We start from the raw sequence: 13,216 nt of genomic DNA, 5'->3' as shown, positions 1-13,216 counted from the left end.
CCTTCTCCACTAACCATACTCACCCATTTACTCATCTCCACTAGACTATGAGTTCTTTGAGGGTAGGGACTGTGTCTTGTTCACCAATGGAATCCTGGTGCTTAGCTAGGTACCTTCACTGTAAACGCTCCATACAATAGTTGGTGAGTGGACGAATGAGCTAATGATGGATGGATGGATGGATGGATGGATGGATGGTTTGTTCTAACGTTGGTATTCCCTTATCTGTCAAGTGGCAGAAATACCATCTACTTCATGGAGATTTTATGGAGATTAAATGAAACGAGATCCAGTAAACACTGGTCACAATCCCTGGAGTCTAAAAGACTCCAAGTCTACCAAGCAAAAACTGCCTCCTTCCCCGGATCCATGAACGAGTGCCCTCAGGGTAACGTGTTAACTTCAGCAGATCTTACTAGATACTTACACTTATTTACTTATTGGTGAGCTTTCAACATTCGAGTAGTTTACATAGGGCTGGGGTAAACTTGAAATCACAAACTTGGCCATTTCACTTTTCCACGTAAACCCACTCGACGGTGCCCCCAAATCAGTGGGCAAAACAAGCACTCTATCAGTCAATTACCAAAATTCTCAGGGTAGCCCACAGAGTTCTGCCCAGGTTCACTGTCACCTATCTCTCGAGCCCTGGACGGTGCTGATCTGTCCCCCAGTCACACTGACCTTATTTTTACACATTAGGCTTAGAATACACTGGATTACTTTGTCCTCGGGACCTCCCTATGTCTCACTCTCCTGCCTCCAAAGGCTCCCACCTCACGGGTTACATCAGGATCCCTTTTTTATAAATGCTCATAACTCACATTTTTTTCTTCATTAAACACAGTTCAAAATATATAAGTATAAAATGTATTTGTGTGATCACATGATGAATGGCAGCCTCCAACATGGATTCCGTCTTGCAAACTAGCACATTATCTGACACATTAAAAGGAGTCGACGAATATTTACCGAAGGATGAATCTTTCCCCAAACCCGGCTCTCACACTCATCCCCGGACATATACACTTACCAGTAAGTGTTTTCCTTTCCATCCTACATTTTGGGATTCTCTATCGTATTTTTGCTCCTCGGGCTGGCATGTTTACTGGCAAGCTAGAACAGGTGTATGTTCTGACAGAAGCTCCTCATTCAGAAGTCTTGGGAAATTTTCGTATTTAGATCCAGTCTCCTGCCATTTGCTCCCACCTACCTCTCTGCGATCCTTTTCTCTGCTTTCTCCCTTTGGGTCATAACGATTACACTCCCAGGAATCTTTGGAAGTGGAAGTGGGCAGCCCACTTGGGAATTAGGGAGACGCTTTATCTTAGATCAAGTCTAAACTTGACCCAAAAACTTCTGGTCATAAGATGTTTTTTCACTTTTTTTTTTTTTTTTTTTTTTTTACTTGTAAAACTATTTGGGACTTGGGCGCTTGGAAAGAGACAGTTATTTACAGCATGTCACTTTAAATCAAAGAATAAAACTTCCCCTGGGTTGGGACAGGCAGACTGGAGCCCCAGTGCATCAACAACCTGTCTGGGTAGCTGGTCTAAGGCTCGCCTGCCTTCAGTGACTGTTCCTTTGTCATTAAGTGGGAGGAGTTGTGTATATCATATGGACAGCGCTGATGTGAGATTTAAACGTGACAACGCATGCGAAATACGAAGGGATGCCCTCAGGAAAACACAGACCTTTTCTCGCGTGATTCGGATCTGGTGAATTCCTTGAGAAATTTTGAGATGAGGGAGCCGGACAAATTGCGTGAGAACCAGCCCAAACAACTTCCTCATGGGTTTCATTGGAGCTCCTGCCATTCCAGGGAGCCAAAGCTTGCATTAGAAAGTCAGTCTTAGGGCACCTGGGTGGCTCAGTTGGTTAAGCGACCTACTGCGGCTCAGGTCATGATCTTGAAGTTTCTGAGCTCGAGCCCCATGTCGGGCTCTGTGCTGACAGCTCAGAGCCTGGAGCCTGCTTCGGATTCTGTGCCTCCCCCTCTCTCTGCCCCTCCCCTGCTCATGCTCTGTGTCTCTCCATCTCTCAATAATAAATAAACGTTAAAAATTTTTTTTTTCAAAAATTCAGCCTTATAATCGTTGGCACTTGAATTAGGCAGGAAGTGAAGCTCAATTATAGATTGTTTTCCCTGAGAAAATTATATAGGAAGTTATTTAAGGTATACATGCACATCTAGAGAGATTTTTCTTCAAATTATTCACCTGTGTCTCCAATTTGCATTGAGATTTGACATCTATTCACTTGAATTGTCTCTCTGAGTTGACACTTTATCTGGATCCCTGCAGCCATTCCCCCAATCCAAGCTTCAACCATTCAGGTTACCATTATGTTTGAGCATCTAACCAGATGCTATAGGTCTTCAAGCCTCTGGCTCGGAGCACAGCCAGTCCCACCCCCTCCCACCATGCCAATTATTCCCCTATAAGCTATAAGCTATAAGAAATATCTCCTGAAAATCCTATTCTCATATTTCCACTGCCCTGTACCATATTGCCTATCAATACTTAATGTCGACTCTGACTTTAGTCCAAACCCCATGGATTTGAAGGCCCTTCCAAATCTGACTCTATCTGTCCCTGCAGCCCATCCAAACATCTCCCGATATTATTTCCTACCCACCCGCCAAGTCTAAGTTATCGTTCTCATCCCCAGACAAGTCATGTTGAGGCTTGCTCTGCACGTTCGCTTATGTTCTGATTTTTCTGAAATATATTCCACTGCTATTTGCCTGTTGTTGAAACGCGTTTATGGATTCACATCTGACCCCCCTACTTTCCTAAATCTTATCACTACCTTATCTACTATCCCCTTCCCATTCTTCCAGATCAATTCAAATCCTGCCTCATCCAGGAGAGTTTTGCTAATCTCTCCAGCTCATACTGACCTCTCTTCTCTGAACTCCAAGTACATTTATAATTAGTCGAAGTTATTTTTCTCAAGTGATTCATATACTGCTTTGTTTTGGTTGCTGTTATTGTTGTTGTTGTTGTTGTGTGCTTTCAAACGAAGCTGATTGTTGAGTTTAGCCCGGATATGCCAACTTCCTAGGCAGTAACTGGCTGGATCTCATGAGTTTGGAGAGAAGTTTCCAAACCAACTGGTGAGGAGGGAGCTACCTCCTTTTCCTATGCCTCAGTCCATCTGCCCCCTCCTTTCCTAGTCCTGCCCAAAACATTAACAGTAGTATTTTTTTTTTTTTTTTTTTTTTTGCTAGTGGGCAGGGTTACTGTATAGCACTCTTTTTTGTCTTTCCTTGTGCTATGGTTAGTCACACCCTTACCATTGCAGATGGCTGATTCAGGGGTTAGCTTCTGAGTACATTCCGGTCTCCCTTTCTGTTCCGTCCTCCTGCCACCAACTGGGTGAATAGTCAGAATTTCTGACTCGCACAAGAAGGTGACTTGGGGCAGCTTTCCAGGGTCTCATTCTAACCTTTACCTTTTCCCCTCACTATCTGATAGACTCATCCTTCTTATAGATCTCAGAAATTGAGGTCAGAGTAGCACAGAGAGGTCATCTTTTCCAACCCTCTCACTGGACACACGACAACATGACTCAGGGGAAATGTGTTGCTTCTGGAGGTCCCAGTGCAAAGCGGAGACAGAATCTGAACTCGGATCTCTTCTCCTCTTTTTGTCCAGCTATCTTTCAAGGATACCATGTTCTGGGGCTCACAATGAAGAAATCTATCTTTGTTTGACTTTCATACCTGGATCTCACCAGACAGACACTCTCTGGTGCAAAAAAACAAACAACAAAAACAAACAAACAAACAAACGTGTATTAAATTTATAAATGCCCCCTTATTTCCACATCATCTGTGTCATTTGTGAAAAGAAAAGTATCATGTTTCAGGGATGGCAATAAACACTGGATAGTATGGAAACCTCTTCTCTCCTTGGAGCCTGGACATGGATCCCAGCTCCTTGAAGTGCTTAAGGATGGGTTGGGAATGGGATCATGCATAGCATGAGCTGAAGGGCCACAAAATGTTGCCTTAGAGGAATTAGGGAAGGAACCTGGAGACAGCACTTGACATTAGCTTCCCTAACTCCAACAGCACTAGGTACAAAACCCACTGGGTCCAAAATGAAATGCTGGATTTAAAAAAGAAAAAAAGGTGATGCAAAATTAAATGGCCAAAAGCCACTTGATGTTATAACTTGGATTTCAACTCACAAATGATTTAATTGTATCGAAAGCTCAGTTCAGAGGCACCTGGGTGGCTCAGTCGGTTAAGTGTCCGAATCTGGCTCAGGTCATGATCTCTCAGTTTGTGAGTTCAAGCCCCGCATCAGACTCTGTGCTGACAGCTCAGACCCTGGAGCCTGCTTAGGATTCTGTGTCTCCCTCTGTCTCTGCCCCTCCGTTGCTTGTACTCTCTCTCTCTCTCTTTCTCTCTCTCTCCCCCCCTCAAAAATAAATAAAACATTAAAAATATTTTAAAATTAAAAATAATAAATCTCAGCTCAAATTTTACCGCTTCTATAACACCTTTCTTAACCCTCATTATTAAGACCAATTGTCCCCCCATGTTGTCATAGAATATATTAATATTTCACATTGGCTTGTTTGTCGTGCGAGTTAGCTATGTGTATATTTATTTGTCTTTCCCAATCAATTGAGAGACTCTTTGGGACAGAAGCGCCCTTAATACATATTTCTCTCTCTTACAGCCAGGATAGTAAGTATGCAACATACTGCCTTTACCTCAAGCCTTGCTCTAGGTAGACATTAATAATCAATCACAGCATCCCTTACCACAGTGCTTGTAAAAGGCCTCAGAACCCTTCATAACAAAGCCCCTTAAGCTCCTTCTGTTGCAGAATCAGAGTTTTGATGCAAAAGAAACTTATTTGTTGCATCTACTTATTACAAGTGGCATAGCGGCTTGAATAGTGTTGGTGTTCAGTTAATATTTGTTGAGTTGAAATAGCTCCTGACAGGCATATACAAAAAAAGTGGGGGGTGGGGGTTTAGGAGACGGGTGGATGCTGTATGGGTGAAATGAGCTAGGGCAGGGAAGGGCCACAATAATTAGGACCTGGGGCATGGGTTAGAGGGAGGAGAGTGGTCCAGGGCACATTTTCCTGTTGGTATAGCAGCCTCGGGATATAGAATCATTGCATTGAGCTGTGCATGGCAGAATTGGGTCCCAGGCAGAATGACCATCGGGTCATTCAGGGACAGACAATCGGGCCGTTCTGGCAGGACCACAGCTTTGCTCATGGTGGCAAAGACAAGAGACACTCTAGAAGCATTTGTTAAAGGATTGCAAATGAAATCTGAATGCTCTGCATCTGGCACAGATTAAGTGAGTGAATAATCCAAAGCGGCTTCCCAGGGTCCTTCGCTCCAAACCTCATATGGTCTCTTTATCATGGGGTCTTTTCATCTCCAAACCCAATGTTTTGTTATTTCCTTATTCTGCGTTAACCAATCCCTCCCATTTTCTTTCCTGGTGGTTTACTTAGCTAATTAAGAGTGTTCCCACCGGGCAGAAACTTGAGTTCACAATAAATCAGGCATCATTGGCCATCTAGGGAGGGGCTGCCTCTGGGTAGGCTGTTCACTATGCATGTGGAAATTTGATATAAACAACAGTCAGTCACCACTTCCCCTGGTGGCTTGATGTGGGCAGATCAGTCTGAGCTAGACAGAGGCATTGGTAGCTCCCTTGCTGGACTTCTTCAGTGTAGGGAAGGTACTACAAGAGAGTCTGAGAGCCACTAGCACAGGGGATAAAGTTAGGAGGTCAGTGCATGGGGCTAAGCAGAGAGAAAAACAGATCATGGTGCAAAGGGAAATCAGGGTCCCAGATTGCTCATACCTGGCATCTTGAGATTGGTTAGGATTATCATTAACCCCATTGAGTTTCAAAGGTATTCTTGATTTGACCTCCTCGAACAATTTTGGAAAACCTTTGGCCATTATCTCTTCTTATATTTCTTCTTTTCTAACTCTCTCCTCTGGGGCTCCAGTTGTATCATTTGTTAGTGTCTTACACGTATTTTTTTTTTTCATGGTTTTTTCTCTCTGTGCTTGAGGTTGTGTGATTTCTATTTATTTATTTATTTCTGAATTCACTCTTCCTTCATCCAGCTACGTCAGGTCTGCTGTAGGCCTATCCAATCAATCCTCTCTTTTAGATATTGTACTCTTCGGTTTGGGTGTTTACTGGGAACTGTTTTAGAGATTCTTTTTCTCCATTAAATTTCTCCTTTTTTAATCTCCCTTTTAATCCTAGATGTTATTACTGCATGGTTATAATTTTTAAGTCATTACCTATTAGTTCCAATATCTGGGTCACCTGTGGATCTGCTTTTATTGACTATTTCTTCCTCTTGTTAATGGATAGCAATTTCCTGTTCCTTTGCAGACCTTGAAATTTTATTGTGTGCCAGATATTGTGCTTTAAACAACCATAGAGCATGGAGTAAATATTATTTTGCTCCAAAGAGACAAACCTTTTACTCAACAAGGAAGGTGGAATAGGGACTGATGACTTCAGTTAAATTCCATCATGAGTTGCAATTGGTCACATCTGAGGTTAAACTTTATTTAGTTTCAGTTCACCTCTGATTTCAAATGTCTAAGGTCAACATGTATCCTGTGTGTATTACTTGCACCTTTCCCTGCAAGACTTTGAGCTCTGAGGACCACTAGATGAAGAGAGATTGTTATTATTCCTACCACGGCCCTCAACCTTCTGCAATACCACCATGTATTTAGTGAAAGTCCTAGGGGGAGGAAACAGTAGGAAAAGAGAATTAGTGGTGTATTTTGGGAGGTGGGGTCCAACAGATTTCCATTCATCATACCAGGTCATGTGACAAAAGGCTTTGTTGGCTTATTATTGGCCAACCGCCTATGGAAGGAATGTCTGCCTATGGAAGGCATAACCATCCACCTTCTCTGGCTTAAGAAAGGCTGATGCCAGCAGGAAGGAAAGCAGCCACTCTTTTCTGCTCATCAAGAAAGGACTCAGCTCTCGCTGAAATTTAATTCTTTTAGATGTCTTTGTGTCCACTGTCCTCTCCTATCTTAAAAGACAGATGATATTTTCTGTAATTCTTGGTTATGGGATCAATAGTCTATCTTGAACTACCACATCCCAAACAGAAACATAACTCTCTCTGGTTACCATTATGGTCATATTCCAGGACCTCTTCACGGAAGTGACACTGTCAAATTCTTAGTGTCATGCAATAAGCATTTATTTCCATAATCACAAACCTTTGGGTTGGCTGTGGTTCCGCTGGAATCTGGGTTTGGCCCTGGGCTAAGAGTTGGGTTCAGCTACGATCCATGTGCTCCGTTATTCTTTTGGCTACCTGAAGAATGCTCTTCTTACGACGGATCTAAGAAGATCAATAGGACCATGATATACAAGCAAGTTTAAAGACTCTGCTCATGTCGCATTTGTTTATATTCCGTTAGCCAAACCAAGTCACTGTGCCAAAGTTAACATCAGTGTGACAGGGAAGTGGATTCCACAAACAGAGGAGAGCACTGCAAAGACAAAGCATGGGGATGCAATCTTTTTGCAGGGGAATAAAGAATTTGAAAACATAATCCAATCTATCCTGAATTGTGTCAGGGTAGGAAAATCAAGGCACAGCTGCATTAGCAAGAGCCTGAAGAAATCTTTAAGCCTCTCATGTCCATAAAAGGAATCCTTGACATTTTTTGCATTAACCTTTTTATACTGAGAACCCATATGACAACTCTTACCCAAGAGAGAGGAGAAGAATAGATTTGAGGCAGACAAAGACAAGATGGTGACCTTGCTCCAATTGGAAAAGTTCCTCTCACCTGTTCTTCCTGATTCAGATGCTAATGAACAAGTGAGTCTATTAAGGAAAAAGAAAACCAAGTGCCTCATGAAACAAACAACACAACCAGAGGAGCCCAAAAAACTCACAGAATTGCTGCAGTTGGTAACATATGTCTCTACTTGTGCCTTAGAATCTACCCTGCAACAGTAGTTCTCAGACTAATTATGCAAGTAGCGTAATTACCTGGAAGGCTCATTAATCAGAGTCCTGGGCCCCACCCCAGAGTTGATAATTTAGCTGGTCTTGGGTGGAACCCAATAATTGTCATCTCATACAGGATTTCAGGTAATGCTGGTCTGGGACTACAGTTTGAGGATTACTACAGTAGGTCATAAATCCTCCAAAGCAGAGACATTTCATGCATTCTTCTATGGATTGTGGGAAGGCTCCCCTTTATCCCTGAGTTGCCATAACATTTCTGCCAGTGTTCCTGAAGGCTGGGGATTTTGGTTAAGGCAAAATGCATAAAGCTTCAGCTTGTGGAGCTAGCCCCATATTAGGAGTGTTGGGTCCTAATCCATTTGCGCCATTGCCTATTTCGTAAAAAGTCATCTTTACCTCTCTTGGCCTCAGGCTCCTCACGTGCTAAAGAAAATCCAAGCATTGGGTGACTTGGTTGAGTTAGTTGGCTTTTCAGAAATCCTTTACTTAAAAATTATAAGGTTGAGGCGCCTAGGTGGCTCAGTCGGTTAAGCATCCGACCTCAGCTCAGGTCATGATCTCGCGGTCCATGAGTTCAAGCCCCGCGTCGGGCTCTGTGCTGACAGCTCAGAGCCTGGAGCCTGTTTCGGATTCTGTAGCTCCCTCTCTCTCTGACCCTCCCCTGTTCGTGCTCTGTCTCTCTCTGTCTCAAAAATAAATAAACGTTAAAACAATTTTTAAAAAATTACATAGTTTTATGGTATTATCATGGGTAGCTCTGTGACCTTGGGTGATTTACTTAAACTCTACAAGCCTCAGTTTTTCATTTGTAAAATGGATAAAACAATTGTACCTACCCCAGAGCACCATTGTGTGTGAGGAACCAGTGAGATAACACAGGCATAAAACTTGTGACAGTGCCTGGCACTAGTAGATGTTAATGGCATTGTGTCATTATTGTTTATTATTACCATTACGAATCATAAAGAATTTCACACAGTGCTATGGAATTTGACGAGAGGGAGTGAGATCACTTCCAGAAGAAAGATAAGGGGAAATTTCAAGGAGAAAGGGGCATTTGAGCTGGGTCATAAACATCAAGTAAGATTGGGGTTGGGGTTAGATATTTTGGGGGGGGCAGTTTAGGCAGGGAAGTGACACGAATTTGGGCATAAAGTAGGGAAAATACAGGTTGTGACTAGTGATCTGGAAGAAGTCAAGTGTGATGTTGCATGTGTGAAATAATATAGCACAAAGTAATATGAGCCTGGAATGAGAACAAGGAGACTGGTTTATAAGGCACAGGGCTTTGGACTTAATTTAGGGGACAAGGAGGAAAAGTAACGTTTAGGGAAGAAAGTGATCATTGGATGTGTTTTGGTCTTTGTTTTAAGTTTATGTATTTATTCTGAGGGGGGGTGGGTGGGGAGAATCAGAGAGAGCAGGAGAGAGAATCCCAAGCAGGCTCCGCACTGTCAGCGCAGAGCTCAACACGGGCTTTGATCCCATGAGCCGTGAGATCATGACCTGAGCGGAAATCCAAAGTCGGTCACTTAACTGACCGAGTCGCCCAGGTGCCCCCATTGGGTTTGATCTTAATCTGAGCCCCATCGCTTTAGATATTTTTTTTATCTTAGGTGGCCACTTTGACATCTGAGGTTCAGTTTTATTATTGTAAAATAGAGAATATATGTACACGCACACACACACACACACACACACACACACACATCATAGCTCTGTTGTGAGGGTTAAAGAAGAACATATACATGAATTTACCTTTTGTGGTGATTTGAACATAGTAGACCCCAAGTTAATGTTTTATTCAAAGTAATAAGGTTATTTGGAAGCAATTTAAATTTCCAGAAAAGTTGCAACATTAGTACGAGTTTCCACATACTTGTCATCCTGCTTCCTCCCTTAACGTTAACATCTGATAATCCTTTAGTATATTTATCAAAACTGAAAAATTAACATGACTGAGTAATTTGAGTACTATTAACTAAACCACAGACTATTTGGATTCCACCAGTTTTTCCATGCATGTTCTTTTTTCTGTTCCTGAATCAGATATAGAACCGCATGTTGTTTTAAGTCATCATGTCTCCTTAATCTCCTCCAGTCTGATAATTTCTTGGTCTTTCCTTGCCTTTCATGACCTGGACATATTTGAAGAGCACTGTTTGGGTATTTTGAGAATGTCACTGCATTTGTCTGACTCTTACTTATGATTAGACTACAGTTAAGTATCTGGAGGAAGAATATCAAAGAGGTGATTGTAGAACATCAGGATATATGCAGGATCGGCCACGTAATTTTCTGGGTACAGTGTACAATGAAAAAGTGAAACCCCATGTTTTTTTTTTAAAAAGGAGGAAAAAACATTAAAGGCACTAAATATAAAGCTTTTCCTTTTCCGCCACAATATCTCTGAACTTGTTACACCAATTTTTATTTGCTACTGAAGATCATTCTAAATAAAAATATTGTAAATTATGGGCATGAATTTTATTATCTTTGCATCGCGGAATGGCAGTTTTAAGTACAAATATTAGAGCATTTAATTTGTATGCAGAATCATCGAAGTTACACAACTTGTGTTCTGAAGCTTGCACGTGCGTGTGTTCTATGCCTACGCCATTCATTGCCTTTTTCTCTCTTCCAAGGAAGTTCTGGTTGGAACAGGAAGTGGCTTCCAGGGGCGATCAGCGTCCCTGCCTCCTCAGTCACAGGGTGATGCGCTTATCCTGTCCTTGCTTGAGTCTCATTGGACTCCCATGCATCATGGGTCCACTGGAACCCTGTGCTCACGGGGCATCGGATGCTGTATGCAAACAGAGTAGCAAGGAATGGAAGCCATGCGTGCCGCACGTATCTCTTCTGCTCACACATCTGCCCCATTTCCTGTAACACTTCAATTCTAAAACACAAGTTCATAAATAAAATTATTAAGAATTTCAGTATGCCCAAAGCGGAACATTACGTCAAGGGCAGGACCCTTCTGAGCACGGAGCCCTGTGTCTACACAGGTTGCGCATCTACGAAGCCAGCCCTGGCTATGTGACTCCAACGTTACTGTTGCTCTTAATTAATCGTTTGATGAAGGGGGTGTCTGCCAGGTTTCTCCCTTGCAAAGTTAGCATTGTTCCCTTGCCGCGCTCTATTTGTTAGAAGCCAATCACTAAGTCCAGGCCATATTCAGGGGGAGGGGGATGAAGCTCTGTTTCCCAGAGATACGAGTCTCAAAACCTTTGTGGACGTATGTCAACACGACCACAGTCATTAATAAACATTTTGGAGTAGCTAATGCTGTTTGAATCCCATAACCCGGTGGCCGATTTTGGAATCTCATGACCCACGTCTTGCCTCCAGTTCTGGGATATGATGAGTCTGGCAGAAATACCGTAAAAGAGCCTGGCACTGTGAATGCTGGTCTCCCCGCCAGTAAGAGACCGTGGGCCTTGGGGACTGACCCAGATGATAGGTGAAGTGACCCTCCATCCAGGAACTGCACTGACCTACTTTCCTTGGAAAATCGTTCCCTTCATGGGCTGTGGGCAGCATGCGGCGAGTGGAGTGCTATTCATAGCGTGCTCTCCAAGTAGATGACCGGGAACGAGCAGTTCTCATTCCGTGGTGCAGGGAGCTCCAAGCCCCCTCATCACCCTTTGGCATGCACAACATCTCTTCCGGCCCGCAGTTCCCCACTTCTGGCAGATGCTGTCTGCACAAGACGCTGAGCGCAGGCGAATTATTTCCACTACTTCCTGCTAATTGCAGTACTGTATTCATCCAAGGCTCTCAAAACTCTTGATCAACAGGACTATGCTAACCTGAGACTGGGTCACAGAGGGACAGCCTAGGGACCTGGGGGCGGGGGGATTGGTGACAGCTGTTGCCCTCTCTCTGAAGAGGATTGATGTAGATATCGTCTTGCTTGGTGACAGGAGGAGGGAGGAGCCGGACTTTTAAGGTCTCTTCCAATCTGGGAAGGCTATGAATACCGCTACCAGCTGAGAGTGATTCTCCATGCTTTATTCATCACGAAAGTGACGCAAATCCAGAAAAGCAGCTCTCTCAAAGGTAGGTGGCCACTAAACCAGGCATCCAGACACTCAGCACTCCGAGAACACTTGCTGAGGAAAGTCCTTGAGGTGTTGTTTTTTTTTTTTAAGGTCATTTTAAAAACAGATGGGGGAAAAAAAAAAACATAGTGTATTTGGTAATACACAGGAATAGACGAAGTGGTTTTAAGTTCAAAAGCAATGAGATGTGGTTGTCTGGAAAAGCTACTGCAATCCTAAGGTTGTATTAATAGAAGTAAAATGTCTTAGATGAGAGAAAATAATTCCTCTCTCCTCTGGGTTAATAAGACCTTACCCGAGCCACACTGTTCCGTTCTTGTACTACCTAGGAGGCGAGGAGAAGCTGACAATTTTCAGAGAAAGGGACCCCAGAGAGCCAAGGGTCTCAGGAGCATGCAAATAGAAAACACCACTGGAAGGACAAGTAGACTCGTAGACTTAATGACTGTTATTGTCTCAAGGGATGGAACTAAATGTGAAAGAAGTTTCGAGAAGTTAAGAACAAGTTCTAGTGAACCAGTGACAGGGATTTCTGTCTTGGCACATAAGGAAGACCTTTCTGACATCCAGAGCTGAGCCGTGATGGAATAGTGGACCTGGTCACATACTCGTCAGAGGTGGCCTGAGATGATATAGTGTATTAAGGACGCTGACAAAGGATTTAAACAGCAGGTGGCCTATCCCTAACTGGAAAAAGTCAACATTTTCCAGGTATCAGTTTTGTCCCTGTTCATCTCTAGATATAAGACAATTCCAATCCAGATCTTACTTAGGCTATTTTAGTTCAAAAGTTTTCAAATATAGAGGCTCCTGGGTGGCTCAGGTGGGTAAGCTTCAGACTTCGGTGCAGGTCACGATCTCACAGTTCGTGAGTTCAAGCCCCGCATCAGGCTCTGTGCTGATAGCTCAGAGCCTGGAACATGCTTCGGATTCTGTGTCTCCCTCTCTCTCTGTCCCTCCCCTGCTCATGCTCTCTCTCTCCCTCTTTCTCTTTCAAAAATAAATAAATGTTAAAAATAAATAAATAAATAAATAAGTTTTCAAATATATAGCAAAGTTGAAATATCTTTATAGTAAACACCTGTATACTCACCACCTAGATTTTACCATTAACAAATTTTATGATAGCCTTAT

This window comes from Panthera onca, chromosome D4, assembly GCF_046562875.1.
Source record: "Panthera onca isolate mPanOnc1 chromosome D4, mPanOnc1 haplotype 2, whole genome shotgun sequence".
NCBI lineage: Eukaryota > Metazoa > Chordata > Mammalia > Carnivora > Felidae > Panthera > Panthera onca.
This window is presented reverse-complemented; position numbering follows the sequence as displayed.